Source organism: Melospiza melodia, chromosome 2, assembly GCF_035770615.1.
Source record: "Melospiza melodia melodia isolate bMelMel2 chromosome 2, bMelMel2.pri, whole genome shotgun sequence".
NCBI classification, from domain to species: domain Eukaryota; kingdom Metazoa; phylum Chordata; class Aves; order Passeriformes; family Passerellidae; genus Melospiza; species Melospiza melodia.
This window is the reverse complement of record NC_086195.1, coordinates 117,580,175-117,594,364: the sequence shown is the minus strand read 5'-3', so window position 1 is coordinate 117,594,364 and position 14,190 is coordinate 117,580,175. Positions and strand designations below refer to the sequence as shown.

The 14,190-nt window shown below is 40.4% G+C and overlaps 1 protein-coding gene across 2 annotated transcripts in view; it reads right to left on the bottom strand.

Moving 5' to 3' along the window:
* The window catches only part of P2RY8 (P2Y receptor family member 8), a 33,381-nt gene extending 20,141 nt beyond the window's left edge, over positions 1-13,240 (bottom strand). The window contains exons 1-2 of one of the 2 annotated variants that reach the window (XM_063149685.1): positions 13,144-13,240; positions 9,570-9,655 (exon numbers count right to left, since the gene is read on the bottom strand). The gene's annotated coding sequence lies outside the window, so the exon portion shown is untranslated. Of the gene's footprint in view, positions 1-9,439; positions 9,509-9,569; positions 9,656-13,143 lie in introns of those variants that run through there. The other variant, XM_063149686.1, reaches the window with a different exon arrangement.
* Positions 13,241-14,190: the final 950 nt, after the last annotated feature.

The following is a 14,190-nucleotide window of genomic DNA, read 5'->3' as shown; positions in this document are numbered from 1 at the left end:
AGCTTCAGGAGTAAAGACAACTTGTAGATAAATAACATTATGATTAATGCATTTCTGCAGGAAAGCTTGGCTCCAATTAGGCCAGGTAAACATCCATAGTCTGTAGGGAGTGCCCTAAGTATCCACAGCACTAAAGGGCACATGGCATTGACATCTTGCTTCCTTCTGTATCCCATGGAGGATGAAGTCCAATAAGTGTTTTGGCAGTTTATGGTTTACTAGGTTCCCAAACTGATGCAGCACAAGGAACAGTCTTCCTCCCACTCAACAACTGTGATTCCAGGCCTGCAGCCTGAGCTGGGTATTAGGATATATGGGCTTCCGAGAACTTAACACTTGGGATTCATCGTTTTTATAATAGCACCTTTAGCAAAAGCTGAGCAGCTGAAGACCTCAGTCTTGAGATTCAGCACTGAGTGACAACAAAAGAGTATTTAGGTTCCTAAAGCCTTTTTCAGTGCTAGAATAAACATCAGAAATTGGAAATTCCACCTGTGATGGAAATTTTCTCCTTCAGTGTTGGGTTTCAGTGGATCCCAGCAAGTAGGTCAGGCACATGAACAGCAGAGGCCTGATGCTAGGCATATAATGTGAGTCACAAATGCACATTTGCTTTGCTCTGCTTCCTGGGATTATGCTCCTTTTGCAGAAGAATCTCTTATGCTCCTACCTAAATCATCCATTGGTGAGCATAGTGCCACAGTGGATGGACGGTCCTCATCCTCTATTGTAAGAATCAGAGGCAGTCAAATAAAAACACTTCCTTTTTCTGCTTTTATTGCAGTGCCAATTGCGTTTCTCTAGTTCAAGAACACTGGCGGATCTTCCAGAATGTACTGCCACTCAATCAGTCTTCTAGATCATGGAGTTAAAATGTCTTGCTAAACTCTTTGAGAACGGATATCCTGTCCCAGCAGACTAGGAAAGACATTCAGCATAGAAAAGCTACCTAGCTCAACTGCACGTTTTTGCACCACTCCCCAGGCAGAAATAAGGTGCTTGTGGAAGTGTGTGAGGGTGAGTTTGGTAGGTGTGTGTGATGCTTTCACTGCAAATCACCTGGCTGAGTGTTCATGTATCTTTTCCCCCTGTGACAGACAGAGGTGAAGTAGAGTTGTTTCCAGTTGTACAAAAATTCCTGACTTCCTGCATTGTTTAGATGGATGATGTCATGATGATGAGCTTCAGCCTACAGGGGTATAGGTATCTACTTGCTCTACACCTTGCTAAGATCCTTTACACATTCCCTCTTCCTGGCTGGAATGGGAGAAGAACAGTAGAAAGATCCCATACTTACACTGACTCCATTTTCTGCCAAGAGTGGCAATTACACAGGGAAATACCTAGGAAGTCAGGCCAGAGAAAAGGACTCCAGTGAGAATGAAAGCTGTGCTCATGGAGCTACAACAAGGCTCAGGCTGGCCTCAGAGCAAAGACCAACCCAGTGTTTTATTAACAGAACAAGGACATACATGGAGAAGATCACACACACCTTCTTGTGCCAGCACGAGACCTCAGCTATCTCTTGTGACATCCTGTCATTGCTGGCATGACCAACTCCTATCAGTGCCTATGGGGGTGCATCACTGTGAAGGACAAGGTTTGAGGAAAGCAGCAGATGATCAAGTCATTTTCAGCATTGTGTGGTGACAATACGATGCTATCTGTGATGCAGGCTGTCAAAATAAAACTGTCAGAAGGATGAATGGGAAAACGACAAGTTTTTCAGTGGTGAAAGACTGACACCACCTCTCCCCCCACTCCCAGCAAACTCTTCAACTCTATCTTGCTGTTCTGACAAAAAGCTACCCTAAAGTTTGCTTGGCTTTCATAATCCCAGTTGGTTGGCAGGATGCACAGATCAATTTATTCATAGACTGGAAATGAAGAAGAAAAGCACATGTAGAGATCCTCTATTAAAGAGTTAAGAGGAAGGGAGGAGAAATAAGGAAGTAGTGGTTGAAACAATCTGCTTTTAAGCAAAGAAAAAGGTTAAGAAATACTTGATAACATTTTAAACGGTGTATAAACAACACAGAAGAGCCCCAAACTAGGTGTTTTTATTTTTTTTTCCTGGGGATGTGGGTGTTCATAACTAGTGGAAACTTTAATGAGAAGTTCAGAATTGGAAACACCACACTTTTAGCCAAAAAACAAGCAGTTTTCTTACCCACCAGACCAAAACATGAAGCGAAGGGATTATTTCTAATAAGGAGAAGAGAGGCTGGTTTCTAACCCATTTCAGTGTAGAGTAGCACAATTTTTTCTATCTAGTTATTTAATTTAAGAATGAGTGGATCAAAAGTATATTAAACAGAACAAGCACATTAAAACCCTTTGTGATGTTTACCACAAAGAACACCAAGACTGTCAGTGTCAAAAAGATACATATAAACTGATTTGCAAAGAGCATTTACATACTCTGTAATTCTGATCTGAGAATGCTCTGTTGGCTTTTAAAAAATTGTACTATATTTTGCTGTTTCTTCACTGGGGAAATACTCTTGTTATACTTAATGATCAACAGTAATGATTCAGCAGCAACACAATCTTTGTTGCCCTAACATATAAAAAAATTAATGCATAAGACATGTTGCAGATGTATTCAAAAAAGTGCTGTCATTTGCAATTGTCTGTATGTAGGGCCTTGCCAAAATCTGACATAATTTCTCACCACTGTGAGTTGTTGTGGAAAGGATTTAGATTAAGGATGGTTTAGGATTATTTAATTTCATAAGTGAAATAAATGTGAATAAAATAAATACAAAATAAATAGATAAAATTGAAAACATTTCATTTTGATGTTCAAAAGTATTTAGAAGTTTAATTACTGCAAGCTTATCCTTCTGCCTCTATATAATCTCTTTTAACTCTGTGCATGAAACAGTAAGGCAGTGAGTAACAGTCTGCAAGATATTTATTTACCAGAACTACTGCGAGTTATTTATCTTTGATGCCTTTGATGGCAACACATCAAGAGACTTAAGCTTTGGCTCAGATCTGAAAAAAGGAAATAAGCCCCTACAAGTCTCTACAGCGCATTTCTCTGGAGGAGGAGGAGGAGGAGGAGAGCACTGAGACAATAATGTCTATGCAGAAAGCTCAGCCTGAACCTATTGTCTCCCTCCCAGAAGAAAGTGAAGGGGCACAGTGACACTGGGCTGCAGAAATGGAAGCTGAGGGCTAGGGCTCAGTGGAGCACACTGGAGATAACAGAGAGAACCTTCACTGAGATGCTGGGCCAGGCAATTCTTTCTCTGAGTCAGTCAATGAATGCTATTCACAGAAACCAACTGGGCTGCTTGGACTTAGAAGTGAAACACTCTGATATTTCAGTATACTTTCTTACCAGACAAATGAAGCCTGTGGGTAAGCATGTAGCCTCATCTGTAGGGGGAGGATGTAATACAGGACAATCCAGATGGGAATGACCTGGGCAACTGTCAGCCAGAACAGGTATCATACATTTGTTCACTTAATCCTTAGCATAGAAACAAGAATGTAAATAAAACCCAGAGAGCCACTGAGCCCAGCTGCTGTCCAGCTTTGTTTGAAAAGGATCTTTGGCCTATATATATGAGCCTATATTTCTCCTCTCTCTTTTTTCTCAAAAACGTGAATTGGCTGGATGAAAGCCTGGAATTCAGACATTATAATTCAGACATTATAATTCCACCTAATTTTTTTTAGCTCCTTTCCCTGATTATGGTTTTCTGTGTGTAATGGCCATAATAACTCAGGAGAAGTTTGCAGATGTGTGCAATGGCAATAAAGATAATATTAATTACATATTATTTCACTGTAAGTCATAGTAAGAAAACAGACCAGTGTTTTCTACTGTTTCCAGAGCCAGTGAATCCACACATGTTGGTGTTATCTCCCCTTGCAGGGCAGTATCATTGTCTCATCCTAACTGTTCAAAATGCCTTTCACTTAGCCCTTTTTTCGGTCTGGGGTCAGAACAAGAAAAATGCTCAGAATAGAAGACAAAGTATTTCTTGTGGATACAAATATCAGCCTGCAAATCCTACACCAAATCCTGCTTGACCCAACATGTGACAGACCTAGTTTATGAATGAACTATATATTTATCTTCCATTGAAGGAAGTGAAAGCATCTAGCATTCAGTCCTCTTGGGCCCATAGCTGGACACCAAAATATCTTTAATATATAAGCATGGCTTTATTTCTAATACTTGGCACATTTTAAATTTCTGGCTGGTTCTTTGTGAACATACCCCTACTCATTTTCTTTGGATTTACTAGAAAAGTTTAAGCTGATGATACATGGAGAGTGTGAACTTTTTTACTTTGCTGTTGCAGGTATGGGCAGGGGAGCATTTACAGCTCCTGTAGCACATTAGTGTGGACAACAAAATGGTTGGCAATGGCAAGCTGCAACACTGAAGTTTTTATTTCAAACTTGAGAAAGTCAAATCTCCAGGTGACCACGTGCACTTTTGAAGATGGCAAAGATTTTCAGTTTTGTGGCCCTTTTTCAGCAAGAAAGACATTGAGGTGCTGGCGAATGTACAGAGAAGGACAATGGAGCACAAGAACAGCTGGGGGTGCTGGGCATGTTGAGTCTGAAGGAAAGAGGAGACCTTATCACTCTCTACAAGCACCTGAAAGGAGGTTGGAGCTGGGTGGGGGTTCCTCTCTTCTCCCAAGTAACAACTGTAGGAAAAAAGGAAATGGACTCAGGTTGGCCTGTAAACCCAGGGGAGATTTAGACTGAATAATAGGAAAATTCCTTCACAGAAAGGGTTGCCAGGCATTGGAATAGGCTGCCCGGGGAAATGGTGGAGTCACCATTCCTGGAGGTAATTAAAAGATGTGTGGATGTGACACTTCAGGACATGGCTTAGTGGCAGACTTGGCAGTGCTGGGTTAAGGGTTAGACTCAATGACTTTGAGGGTCTTCTCCAACCTAAAGGATTCTGTTTCTGACCACCTCTTTTTCCTTCTACACTCATGACTACAGTAGTCCCAAACACAAGTTGAAGGCAGTCAGAAAAACAGGCACAACCGAAGGAACTGATTTTTCTCTAATATGATTGATTCCTTTCTCTCTCTGCTCTCCCCTGCTAACTGACACAGCAAAAGTCTTTCCACATGCTGGTGCTCCACATTTAACAAAGTGATTCCCAGGCATGCTGGGAGAGTTTGCAGTTGTTTTTTGCAGTACTGCAGCAACAAAAACTGGGAAGTGCTGAGAATCTACCCCACTCAGTGTAAACATTTCCAAATCATACTCCAAGTAGTATGATTGATCTACTCCAAGATAGGGTAGATCAATCATAATTGTTAATGATATAGATTCTGGCTCTGATCTCTTCCCCTCTCATGAGGGGTTAATTATGTACTCAACCCACAAACTTTAGCAGAACATGTGAGTTGAGCAAACCTATCAGCTTACTATAACACGTAAAACTGTGCCATGTCCTGTTTCTCAAAGAGGTGTTGGTAGAAAACATTTCATTTAAAAAGCTCAAAAATTTTTTTCGCGAGTATATATGGTTTTAAATGTCAAACATTTAACATGCATTTCACCATGAAAAACCTCAGTGATAAGTTTGTGAGGCTATTTTATCCATCAACACTGGATAAAGATTTTAAGATTATGTATCTGCAGTGCTGAGAATTGCTGAGCTTGCAAAAGCCAGACACCTAACAGGAAGCTTCATTCTTCATCCTCTTAGAGGTGTTAAAGACATATTTATGCCCCATGGGAAAAATGGGTGACCAAGAAGGCACATCTTCATGTGAAAGACTGGGTTCCAGTGATTTTCTGTGACAGGGATATACAGATTTAGGTCACAAATCAGGCTGATAAGGAGATGTATGCAATGTGCAAGGCAGTGTTTATCTTGCTTCTGGTTTAACTCAGTCTCACATTCATGCGCTAGCAGCAAGCTTCTGTTAGCTGCAGTCACGGATAGGTTGCAAACTTTTTGACTAACTGTATTTGTAAAGACCCCAGCAGCTCTGATCTGTGCACTGAGGGTTTAAACACTGTGTAACTGAGATCAGCAGCTTTGCAGAGACGTGACTGAGGGGAAGAGAAGTCCCTTATGAAAATGTCATATCTTTTCCTTCCATGTTGATATGCTCACAATGCCCATTCATCTCAGGAAGGTTACTGTTCTGGCAGCCTGAATAAATAAACAGCTGAAGATCTTGAGAGCCAGAATTTCACCAGCAGGTTGTCCTGGTTGCTTTTTAGCTGAATGATCCTACTAGTGAAGTGGTGTGAGTCAACAGGCTGAAGACAGGAAATCAGCCAAGATTCTCTATCTCCAACTGAACTCAATCAGTTGCCAAGAAACTCTACAGGTCACAAGCTTGAAAATGGACATGTTTAAGCTTGTCTTTTTCCACTTGATTTCTGTTGAACCAATGCATTCCCAGCAATTTTCCAAAGACCCTATCAGAAAAATTTTTTTCAGATTGTTCAATAAATGACGCTATGCCCTATGTAAAATGCACCGTTCAAATTCTTGTCCTAAATACTGAATAAACTATTTTTGGGCATTTTTATGACATCCAGTGTTATAGCATCAAAGTGCTTCAGAAACACATACAAATTTCTTATTTGCACCCTTCCTCTAATACAAGTATTATTTAACCCCATATTGCAAAGAGGAATGTGAGGAATGAAGGGCCTGATTTCTAGGAGCAGGACCTGATTTCTAAGAGCATTTGGCATTAAATAAAATGTTACTGTTTCAAAACCACATTTCTATTGACCATACCTGCATTTGTGAGTACTCAATACCCTCTGCAAGTCAGATCCAGTTATCTTTTAATAAGCATTTGAAAATTAGGAACTCAGAGTTGGTGCCTGTTTCTGAAAGCTTAACCCCTTGAAACCAGATTTGAAAGAGAATTTAAAGCTCTGTAAGATAAGCATCACATAGGTGGAAGGATGAAGGCACCAGTGAAGGCTTTGGTGTCTCAGAATGGGATCTGAAATAGTCAGAAAAATTATAAGGAACAGTGTTAAGTCAGCACACTTCACATGCCACACATATAGATCATCCGGTGAGGACAGAGAATAAGCCATAAAAACATGAAATTTTGGGGGTAAAAATAGTAATTCTCACACATCATACTCTCACAGGGAAAATACAGGGAGACCTTGAACCTCTTTGCCAAAGTTCCTTTTGTTAAAATTCCCTGTTGCCTTCTCTTTCCGGGCCCCAAATATAATTTACTACAATTTTTTAAGATGGTTGATAGAAGAAAAATGCTTCCCTTCCCTGTCTGAACAATAATGCAGTGGCTAATTTCAGCAAATAGATGCCTTAAGCTGCCCTCCAAGTCTGACCATGGGAGTTAGATTATCTGAGCTGGAGATTGCTTTAGCCACAAAGCTTCTGGTTACCACTCATCTTTCACATCAGAGATGCACACTAAAAAAATATTAACACAACAACTCAGGAAAAGATGAAAACACCATGAAGGAGGGCAAGAGATTCTAAAGGCAGCCATCAAGTAAGTGCACATGGCCTGGAATCTAGCTTTAGTTTGGTCTTTGGAGTTATCCAGTGATTACTGTGAAACTGTCTCTGAAGACAAGACCAGAGATAAGTCTTTAGCCTTCCAGCTGGATGGTATTTCAGGCTTCTGACCTCTTTTATCCTCTTTTGCTTGCTGTTCCAGCTTCTACTGGTTGGGTGCAATTCTGCCCAGTCCATAGGTTTAGCATACTACCTAGGAGGGAGGTGGATAAGACTTTAAATACTTTCCAAAGAACAAAGTTGAATGTGCACACTCTTTCTCCTAAGAGCATGCTCTAGAGGAGGAGTTACACTATTTCCTACTCTTTGACCTTTTTAAAAGCAAGTACCTGCATATGTAAAGAAGAAAGTGCTTCACTGACTTTCTTTAAGCGTTCTCCTTGGTGGCACCAGACCAGCTTTCTCAGTCCTGCAAAAATCCATTTGTTCTTATAATTGCTAATGGGTATCTTCTCTATTTTTCTAAGTATCTTAAATATTGCTATCTTGTGTTATAAGAAGCAACTACTATGGTATAATCCCCCAGAAGTGAGAGGCTGCATCAGAATTTTCCCTGTTCAGAGCTGAAGCTCTGAAGTTCCATCCTAGCTCCACTTCAGGCATTTCACATGTATCCTTTTCTTAAAAAGGTGACCTTTTTGTGACCATCACAAAAGCTTTTATCAGCATCTACTCCCAGGTAGAATTAGTGGCAGAATCATATTTCCCAGAGCATTACACAGTCACTAAAATCACAAAGCTGCTTTGCTTTTTCTGTAGTTCTACATCTCAGTCAGAATATGTCCTCCAGCAGCAAGTAGATGAGAGCTGAGCAATGAGACAGGAAATGGTCTCCCCCTAAACAGGTTGTTCATTGATTTTTTTTGTGCTGAATTATTATTCTGTAATATTTACCCTTAGGACTCTGAGGAGTATACAACCTGCACAAGGAAGATTTTACTACATGTAAAGCATGTAAATATTAGTAAATTTAACACTGTCAAAACAGTGCTCAGATCACAAAATTCAACTGCTGGGCTGTTACAGTTCTGACATGGTTTTGTTTCACATCAGCTAATGCTGCCTCAAAAAACTCTGAGCCACAATCAACTTCTTGTATAGTTCAGGAGCTATGACAGACAAAAGACCATCCCAGAAAAAGAAGTTTGGATGCAGCCATCATGTTATAGAGGCTGAAAACAGTTATTACATGTGTGTCAAATATGCTAAACATCAGGATATGACTGGTCCTAGCAAATTAAGTGGAAAGTAACTGCTGGGTAAAAGCATATTCTGTGTAATGTAATTTTCTGCTGGGTAAAATAATTTTCTGTAGCCCACTAGAGGGTGCAGGCACACCTGTGCTGCCTCCAAGATTTGCTTCCATGTTTCTGAGACCTGGATATTTCAGGGGTTTCTCCAGAGTGTTTGGGGGAAAGACCTGAAAGAATCACACCTTGCTGTACTCTATAAATCCACTTTGATCATGATCAGCATGTAACCCAAAGTCTCTCTTCCTCCTGTTAACTGCTCTCCAGATCCCACTCTCTGTCCTCATCTACCCCAAGTTTGTACTATCAGTTTTCCTTTCTTTGGTCTCATCCTCACCATTTCACTGCTGACTTATCCACAGTTTCCCACCCTATCTCTCACCACTGCCTGTGTTCCAGGGGGATTTCCCTTTGATCCCTGCACTGCTTGACTGTCTCGAGGTGAAGCAACAAAAGTACAAAAGGCTTTTTCTCACAGCTTTCAACTGCTGAATGATTGTACCCTCAAAGTGGGGTCTATTCAGTGTATCCAGGATTCTGGAGACCAGGATTTCAATTGTTCATGATTTAGTGAGTCTCAAAGACCAATCATGCTTTTAGAAGGTGAGGAGGCAGGGAAGAAAGAAAAAATCCTAGCAAGATTATTTCTGCCTTTGTGCTTACTCACCTACTCAAAGCTTGTGTTCCTGAATATTCCCTTCTTGCCTCAGCAATTGCCTCATACAGCTAAACTCTGCATGCAACATCCTGCCAAAGAAAATGCAAAACTTTTCATCTTAAATGTTGCCCAGACTTACAAGCAGCTCCCTAAGGAATTTGTCTCGCCATCTCACTGCTGATGTTTCCGTGCTGCAGCAGATGAGATTTCCTCTATGAGTAAGATCTGCAGAAAGGAACAAACAAGAAATCTTTTAAGGGGAAAAAAAGAAAAAAAAAAAAAAGAAGAGGACATATCTAAAGATAATTACAAATAGTGATAGTGACAAGCACTGATAATATTTTCTATTTTCTTTCACAGCCTTAAAAATATGGTTCACTAGCTGTTAAACATACCTGTGCAGGACTACTAATGCTTCAGAATATAGACATCTGAAGATGAAGAGAAGATAAAAGAGCTCATAGTTGTTGGCCTGCTATTTTCTCTTCTCATTTGTGCAGAAGTGAATCAGGTGCAGGGTATATCACAGTAAGTAGCCCTAGCTGCTTCTTCATGACCATAGCAAGGTGTAATTTCTGTTCTTATTTCAAGATTTAGTCAGCAGTTGGGCAAGCAAGGATTTTCAATTCACCAGCTGCTGAGCCTGAACTTGTCATGCAGTAGTGTGAAAATGTGACGAAAATGTGCAGCTCTTGTTGACCAAACTTACAGATCCTTGGCCCCAACCTGAACAACTCTTGGACCCTCATCGGTCTTGTGCAAAAATAGAGAATCTCTCTGTTAGGATATCAATGACAGCTAAAACCCAGTATTTAATTATTGAGCTGTTGCATGAAGCATGCACAGATTTTTCTCTCTCTTTCTCTCATATTTAGCTTTAGTTAAATATTCATCAACACTGAAAAATAAGATTAACAATGGAAAATTTTGGTAAGGACAGAAGGCTTCCAATCAAAATACAGGAAAAGATACTGGATCAAACTGACATTACTTGGTTCAAAGATGCAGAAAATTAATCGTGTGGGATATTTCTGATTGATTAGCAAGGAAATTTTGACAAAAATTGGATTATATTACCCGTTTAAAACCTATTTTAAGTAACAACCTTAACTCTCAGGCTGAGTCCCTCTCAGATTTCCTGTCTACAAATAGTAAGCCCAAGAGGAACACCAGCTTGACTTTCCCATTTGAGAGCTGTCAGTAAGACTAATCAAGCCAAAACAACAATCCCACAGACATTTAATTATAAATACAGCTCATTTCATCCAGGAATTCTGGAGGCAGTATTCAAGGTCCATACTGTAATGAATTTCTGCAATGTTATTTTTCAGAGGAGAGCTACATTTTCAAGCTCCTTTTTCATGCTGTGAAGAGCATGGAACCAGTGTCAATAAATATGCCTGATAAGAAAATCTCCCTTCTGTCCAACTGAAAACTTTGCAAACATTAGTTCTCAGCAGTTCTCGTTTTGAACTTCTGTTTCAAAATGACTTTTTATCTGGAAACTGTGCAAATGTGAAGTTTGTAAGTGGCCATACAAGTGCACAACACCAGCACATATTTTAGACGCGTGGTGACACAGTCTTGTTGTCCCTTCATTTTTGAGCAGGACAGGGGGGTCTACCACAAAACAAGTTGTTGTGGCTGGGTTGTGTCTGGGTTTCTCCCTTCTTGCTGCTTGACCAGAACAGCAGTTACTGTGGCAGACCAAAGCTGCCATACAATGAATCACCGTTCTGCTGTTTGTTTGTTTTCAGTGCTGTTACACGTAACCACTGCACATAACATACTGCACCCTCCGACAGAGGAGTGCACCCTTCTCCCACATCAAACAAAGACACTGATGCTGAAAGAGGGCACCGAGAGCAAACATTTCAAATCACCTGAGCTGGCCTTTTCTGCACTAACAGTCATCAGTGAAAGCCTAATTATCTGCATGGGCAGATGCATCTGAGTTGAACCCAAACCCACGCTGTAAGACAGAAGGTGAACACACAAGCAGTGAGTAAGATGCTGGCTGGTGACAGGGGATGCCTGGGTTCTCTTTGCTCTTCCCACACAAAGCTGCTGAGCACTTTCCCTTGAGCCATGCCTATTCAGTAACTGGGAAATGTGACTGCAGAACTGTAGGCACACCTCAGCCGCCTTTCCTTCAGCAAACTATGGCACAGGCTGCAAGAATTTACCACCTAAGGTCATACAGACCCCTAAGGAAGAGCAAATTCCTTAGCACTGATGTTCAACTAAGACTCAGGCTGATGCAAGTGCTTCTAACCCTGCCATAGCCCCTTCCCTAGCAGAAGGGTGACATGCTCTCTGGTTGTTTCTAAACTGACACAGCTGTTCGCAAGGGAAGACTGGGGCTCTTGATCAGATTGCCTGCACAGGGCAGCTGCAAAAACCAGGGCACAAGTCTGGCACCAGCTGAGATTCATATTAAGTCCCCATCTGTAGACGCAGTGACAAAACTTCATGTGGATCATTGGGTCTGTTGAGCGTGAAACTCATTACAGAGGTCCAATTGCTACTCTATCAGCAGTTTCACAAGTAAAGCGGAAATTATTTACGAATTAAGTCCCAACAGGGATGGAAATTTTGTGTCTGAATCAAACCAATGCTGCTAAAAGTCCTAACTAGATTCGCCTGACTACTAGGCATAAAATCCAGAAAGCGTTTAAACCAAACATTCAAGGAGTCAATATCCAAACATTAAAACTGATAACAAGCAAAGACTTAAAAACCTGCAAATGCAAAAAAAACCCCGAGTCTTTAAAAAAACCCACAAATGCCATACCAGTGTATGATTTTACTCAGGGATCAGCATGGCACGTACAATTTCCCTTTCTGTATGGTGACACAATGACAGCATATTATTACAATAACTTCCCCACAGATGACTATTTTATGCTCGTTTTTGAACTATTAAACAAAACAAAAAGGTTTTCACACAAATAATCCCTCTGCTTGTCTATTAAGAAGCAACAAATGCCGTGTGCTAAAGTGCACTCTGTTGTTGGACTTTCTTCTGGTGCCCGTCTGTCTGATTTCAGCTTTTATGCATCAAAAGACCCTGATGAAATTGTATCATTTTATGATATTGTTCCACAGTCACTTGTGTGTGTGTGTTGGGCTGCTGCAAACTGCCGGAGCAGTCTCAGGATGAGTACAGTACATGACTCTGCAATAGCTAAAGCTAGATATCAGCTCCAGATTTATAACTAAAATTGGTCCAAAACTATCTGGGTTTGATTTTTTCTCTTCTGTCCCCAATATGTAGAAGCTCATTCTTCTTCTTTTTAAAATCAGAGTTGAAAACTATGATTTTTACAACTCTCCTCACTAAAGCAAACTGTATCTGAGAACCCCTTATTTTCTTAGTGGTTCCTGCAGAGTGAACTCCTTAAAATTGGTGATGCATTTTCTTTCTCTTTTACTGCAGTATTTGCTGTAATAATTCTGACTTCTAAATATTATGCAGCATAATTTCTTAACTATCTTTGCTCCATTATTAAGCCATACAGTTCTTCATTTATTTCTACAGCTCACAGTTATCTGGCACAAAGAGACACATGTACTTCTTGGATTGCAATGAACTTCGTTCTCACTTCAGATGTAAATAAGAGGAGGGAGAAAAATCAGTCTTGACTGAGTCTGGCTCCTCTGAAAAACTATTATGAATAAACAATCAAGAAGTGAAAAGTTGTACTCCTTACCTGGTCTGAGAAGTACAGTGCACCTTGAAAGCCTCCTAAATGACACAGAAGAAATAGAAATAGTTGAAAGTTTTTACTCATCTAACCAGACTCAGGAAATGACTATTTTGAAACTATTAACTCCTTCCTTACTTCAAAGTCTTTCAAGCACAGTTCCACTGCAGTTTGGTAATGAATGCTCTGCCCTATATGAGAAGACTCTGATCACCTCTATGAAAGAGAACTTCTGCGTAACTGTGATCAAATACAGTTTACTGTTGAGTGATGCTTATGTAAAGTAATGCAGAAATGACCTAGAGTAATGGCTTAAGCTCCCAACTCTCATTTACAGTATAGGTTTAGAGCAGTGGAGCAACATTCTCATCATGAATTCAGTGTTGTGGTGCCCAAGAGAGCAAGGTAAAAACCGAGGTTGTTTGAAGGAGTGGCATCCATTGCAGCCTGGACAAGCATTTCATATACATATGGTGTATGATACTTTTATACACAGAGGGTCTCCAGCTGAAAGTCAGGCATCCTGGACTATCAGGAGTTAGTCCTCTGCATGTAAAACACCTCTGTGCCTAAAAATGTACCTGTTTTCCTTGCCTGAATGTAAATGTTTGACTAAAAGGCATTTCTGAGACTGAGCTTATAAACACCCACTAGCCTGAAAGCTATTAAAGGCCAGCTGCCCACAAGAGCACAAGCTGCTTCTGGGGAGTGGACACCTCCATACAGAACCCAAGCTGGCACCTGGGCTTCTAAGCCTGTGGAGAGACCCCATGTTGGGGTTTTCTGAGAGAGGGATGGGATTATCGGATTATCTTGCCTAGCTCTGGGCATTTGCACTGCAGATGTCTACACCAGTTTGCCATTTAACACACACTTGAATATAGGCAGTGAAAAGAAAAAGACCTTTGCAAGGCTCTTTATCTGGGAATTTTAACATCCAAATAAGAGTTTCTTCTGGTTTATATATATATATATATATATATATATATATATGCTTGCATGATTTTTAATGCAATCAAGATATTATAAAAACTACAAAAAATCCTTATTCTC